Here is a 6,000-nt window from a genome sequence, read left to right on the forward strand (position 1 = left end):
TATACGGAGCGAGCGCTCTGTAGAGTATTAGAATGTATTGGCTCCGATGAGCCGAAGTTATTACCACTTGGAACCGAACCAGAGTCCGGGAAATGTTTTTTCACAGTATAAATCAATTTCTGAAGTTAGTTATGTGAAGTCTCGCGAGACTTCGCGAAGTAATAACTTTGGCTCATCGGAGCCAATACATTCTAATAGTGTACGGAGCGAGCGCTCCGTACAGTATTGAAACAGTTTTATGCGAATAGACTTCGGATGTTTCATCCGAAGTCAATTCGATCATCCCTGCTAATAATCTATCAGTATCAAATCTGTGGGGTCCGACACACGGGATCCCCATCGATCAGTTGTTTGAGAAGGCTCCTAGGAGCGCCACGGCATTCTCACAGCACCCTACATTATATAGCGGCTGCTATTGGTATCGCAGCTCAGCCCCTTTCACTTCCATGGGGCCCAAGCTGTGCCTAGGCCACGTGACATCACATTGTCTAGGGAAGTCTGAGCGCCGCCTCCTTCTCATACAGCTCATACAGAAGGTTTTCTAAGAGATGCTATCTAGGAGCATCTCAACGGAAATAAGCAAATAACACCACATCAGCATGGCTTCATGAGGGATCGGTCATGCCAGTTTCTATAAGGAGGTAAGTTCTAGACTTCACAGCGGCAAATATATGGATGTCGTATATCTGGACTTCTCCAAAGCATTTGACACTGTACCACATGAAAGGTTAGTGTATATAAAATGAGAATGCTCGGACTGGGAGAAAACATCTGTAAGTGGGTAAGTAACCGGCTCAGTGACAGAAAACAGAGGGTGGTTATTAGTGGTACACACTCAGATTGGGTCACTGTCACTAGTGGGGTACCTCAGGGGTCAGTATTGGGCACTATTCTCTTCAATATATTTATTAATGATCTTGTAGAAGGCTTGCATAGTAAAGTATCAATTTTCGCAGATGACACTAAACTGTGTAAAGTAATTGACACAGAAGAGGACAGTATACTGCTACAGAGGGATCTGGATAGACTGGAGGTTTGGGCAGAGAAGGTGTAACACTGACAAATGTAAGGTTATCCACATGGGAAGGAATAATGCAAGTCACCCGTACATACGAAATGGTAAAAAAAGCAAACTAAGCTGCAAAAACCAGTGTTGGGCAGCTGTTGCCAAGGCCAATAGGATAATGGGTTGCATCAGAAGGGGCATAGATGCCCGTGATAAGAACATAGTCTTACCACTTTACAAATCGCTAGTCAGACCACACATGGAGTACTGTGTACAGTTCTGGGCTCCTGTGAACAAGGCAGACATAGCAGAGCTGGAGAGGGTACAGAGGAGGGCAACTAAAGTAATAACTGGAATGGGGCAACTACAGTACCCTGAAAGATTATCAAAATTAGGGTTATTCACTTTAGAAAAAAGACGACTGAGGGGAGATCTAAATAATATGTATAAATATATCAGGGGTCAGTACAGAGATCACTCCCATCATCTATTTATCCCCAGGACTGTGACGAGGGGACATCCTCTGCGTCTGGAGGAAAGAAGGTTTGTACACAAACATAGAAGAGGATTCTTTACGGTAAGAGCAGTGAGACTATGGAACTCTGCCTGAGGAGGTGGTGATGGTGAGTACAATAAAGGAATTTAAGAGGGGCCTGGATGTATTTCTGGAGCGTAATATTATTACAGGCTATAGCTACTAGAGAGGGGTCATTTATCCAGGGAGTTATTCTGATGCCTGATTGGAGTCGGGAAGGAATTTTGTATTACCCTAAAGTGGGAAAAATTGGCTTCTACCTCTCAGTTTCTTTTTTTGCCTTCCTCTGGCTCAACTTGCAGGATAACAGGCCGAACTGGATGGACAGATGTCTTTTTTTCGGCCTTATGTTACTATGTTACAGATGATTGGCGGAGGAAAACACTTCAGTTTTGTCCCCACTGACAATGAATGGGGACAAAACTGAACAAACCGGAACAGAGTGCACCAGAATGCATTCCATTCCAGTTTGTTGCATTCTGTGACTGGACACTTGTGACTGGCATGCCAGATAAGGCTACTTTCACACTAGCGTTCGGGGCTCCGCTTGTGAGTTCCGTTCAAAGGCTCTCACAAGCGGCCGAACGCTTCCGTCCAGCCCTAATGCATTCTGAGTGGACGCGGATCCGCTCAGAATGCATCAGTCTGGCAGCGTTCAGCCTCCGCTCCGCTCAGCAGGCGGACACCTGAACGCTGCTTGCCGCGTTTTGGTGTCCGCCTGGCCGTGCGGAGGCAAACGGATCCGTCCAGACTTACAATGTAAGTCAATGGGGACGGATCCGTTTGAATATGACACACTATGGCTCAATTTTCAAACGGATCCGTCCCCCATTGACTTTCAATGTAAAGTCTGGACGGATTTGTCTGAGGCTACTTTAACACTTAGAATTTTTTTTACAATATAATGCAGACGGATCCGCTCTGAACGCAAGTGTGAAAGTAGCCTAAGGCATGGAGCTGGATACGTTTTTTTCGGACACTGTGTCCATTGCCTTACAATAGTTTTGGTGCCGGACACGTTTTCTTAATTTTCAATATAGTACAATCTGATCTGTTTTCAATAGATGCATCAGGTTGTATTATTCGAACTGAAGCCTTTTGCTGTGATCTTGAGATCCCCTGCTGGATCTCAAAACCGGACAGCATTTTATGTGAAAATAGCCTAAGTCTATAGGGATTGGCGATGAGCTGCTGGAAGGAAACATAGGCTCAAACACAGAGACGCTACTGCAGCATCTAGTAAGGGCTGTTTCACATTTGAGCTAAACAGAACGGAACTGCCTGCCAGATCCGTGAGTACTGGGCGCTACTGAGATACCCTCCGGCCTCATTTACTATAATGGGGACCGGACGAGATTCGACCGCCACCCGCAAATATGCCGAGAAACAGATGGACGAAAACTCCTGTGTGGAGCGATATTTGTCCTTGGCATATTTGCTAGATTTGCAACCGGTCACCATTATAGTGAATAGGCTGAACAGTATCTCGGCAGTGCCCGGTATTCACGGATTTGTTTATCGCAAACGTGAAACAGGCCTAAGTTTTGTATCTCATCCCAATGTCCTCCAAGCTGCTGCTGCTTCTGATGGTGTGCTACAGAGAAAGGAGACAGCAGAACGTCTTCACTGTGTATGGGAGATGTCATAACTAGTCTACACTCATTTGGAGGCGGGAACTGGTGATAAATGCAGGATACAAGTTATCAACATTTAGAAAAATTATCAAAAACACTGGGTACACGTTAATAAGAAAAAATATATACAAGACTGGCACTCAATATGTGGGTCATATAAACACAATTTATTATTGCAGCAAAAAAATTAAATAACACTATAAAAAAATCATACTAAATGAGTCTGCTTGGGCCAACTCTAGCCATCCACAGTTCCGGATAAATGTATACCTGTGGATGAGATGGAGTGGAAGCAGCAGATAAAATGGCAATCAATCACAATAAAAAACGCTATGTAATCGCAGTAGAATATAGGGCCCTATGCATAAAGTCCCTTGAATCACTGTAGCGGAGGGGTCTTATAATTATCATGAAGAGAACATCCTTTTAGTCCTCATATCTGCTTGAAAGATGACACTGAATGCACAGCAATATTTAAATCCCCAAATGTACGCCTGTAGGGGAAAAACATTCCATAGACTATATACACTGGACGTGTAGCGGTTCAGTCCGGCAGAGAACAGTCGCCGTTATCAGAGATAAAGATTTGCCAAGTGTGTCGCTCTCGGAGCCACTGAGGAAGGGGAGAGAAGTCCCCGAAATGCATCTGGCGTTATACCCCTGCATTTGTACCAAACTGGATATACCGCGGATTACCTAAGAAATAAAGATTGGAGCGCTCCAAAACTTTTTTTTCCTTCTTGAGTACTGTTCTACCTACGAAGCGGGACTGAAAGGCTACTCTTGCGATTTCCCAAAGGCAATCACGTGAGACGCACTGGCGAGCGAGGACGCCGAGGGAAAGAGAAATAGCCGCACGGTGTGGTGAGTAGAAATCTGCTGGACGGGACTTCCAACTGCCGGTCTTGATTTCCTACCGGTAAGATATTTAATCCCGCACTACCCACCACCTACACCGAAATCGCCAGCGACACACTTGGCAAATCTTTATCTCTGATAACGGTGACATAGCGTTTTTTATTGTAATTGATTGCCATTTTATCTGCTGCTTCCACTCCATCTCATCCACAGGTATACATTTATCCGGAACTGTGGGTGGCTAGAGTTGGCCCAAGCAGACTCATTTAGTATGATTTTTTATAGTGTTATTTAATTTTTTGGCTGCAATATTAAATTGTGTTTATATGACCCACAAATTGAGTGCCAGTCTTATATATATTTTTTCTACTTTCCACTTCTTACTGATTGGGTGATCAGTTAAGACTAGAGCACCTTTTTCATTCTGAGAAGGCGGTGAGCTATCCACGTCAACCATTTTATTTAGTAAACTTTAATAAGGTTGATTAAAAAGGGGTGCTAGCTATATATGGCAAGCTGATGTATATAATGAGGTTCATTTATCAAGGTCAGCATTTCTAGGCCGGGCTTGATATCACACTGTGCCACTGGAGGATGGGCACGCCTAACCATAAATTAAGCACATCCTCCACCAGTCCTGGATTCAAATCTATGCCAGTTAAATGTGTCAGGACTGATAACACTGCCTATGACACGCCCCCATTTTTTTGGGGGGGAAACTGGCGAGGGTGGTGTAAAGCTACCACTCGGGTCTAAATTTAGGCCTCTTGCACACGAACATGTGTGCGCCCCGTGGCCGTGCTACGGGTCGCAATGCACGAACACCCACCACTTTAATGGGTCCGCGATCCGGACATGTTCTATCTTTTTGTGGAATGGAAGTACGGAACGAAACCCCACGGAAGCGCTCCGTAGTGCTCCCGTAGTAGGGTTCCATTCCGCATCTCTGGATTTGCGGACCCATTGAAGTAAATGGGTCCGCATCCGTGATGTGGAATGCACACAGAACAGTGCCCGTGTATTGCGGATCCGCGATATACGGCCACGGAGCGCACACATTCGTGTGCCATAAGCCTTAGGCTCAGTAGTGTTTGAAAAGTCGCAAACCAGCAGTTTCCTATGCCAGAAAAGTAGAGAAGGAGCAAAAGTAAATGACCCCAAAAATATACTGTTTACGCTCTGCTGCAGCAAAATACGCAACGTGGCCACAATGTGTGAATCTTGCAGCAGCTGGAGAGCGTATTTTTGCACCACCTACTCCAGTTTTGAAAATTTGGAGGGGAAGTGGGTGTGTTTAGCCATGTTAATGAGTTTAACTAAAGATGTATCACTGGGACTTTTTTTCTTTAAGTTGCAAAAAAAAAAAAAGTCCCAAAGTCACTCCAGAAAGGGGGGGGGGGTGGGGGGCTGGGGCAGGGGGAAGTAGAAAACTGGAGTAGTGTTTTTAGACAAAAGTGTTACATTTAGTGCATCTTTAAACCTAACAAACATGTTAAGTTTAATAAATTTGCTGCAAGGTTTATCAACACAGACTCAAACAAAACCGACTACAAATATTATTACCCTTATAATAAATGTTCTAAATATTTAGGATTACTCCAAGCAGAACTGATACAAAGGGTGTATGTAAAAAAAAAAAAAAACCTGGCATAAAAGATGAAAAATTCAAATGGCCCTCTCCCATCATGCCCCTTTTTTGTAAAGTGGTGAGGGGGCAGCATACGAACGCCACTTGAACCTAGATTTAGGTGCAATTAAATAAAAAAAAAAAGTTTCAAACAAGAGGTTTGCAACTGTAATACACCAGAAAACTGGTGTGGAGGAATAATAAATCCCCCCCCCCCCCCTTCCTTTCCAGTCATTGAAACTGCAGTGTAATTAGCACCAAATTTATGAAATGTCATACCTTGTTTGTAACATCTGTCACAAATCAAGGGGTTGGGACACCTTCTGGGTACTGTTCACCA

This window comes from Bufo gargarizans, chromosome 10, assembly GCF_014858855.1.
Source record: "Bufo gargarizans isolate SCDJY-AF-19 chromosome 10, ASM1485885v1, whole genome shotgun sequence".
NCBI classification, from domain to species: domain Eukaryota; kingdom Metazoa; phylum Chordata; class Amphibia; order Anura; family Bufonidae; genus Bufo; species Bufo gargarizans.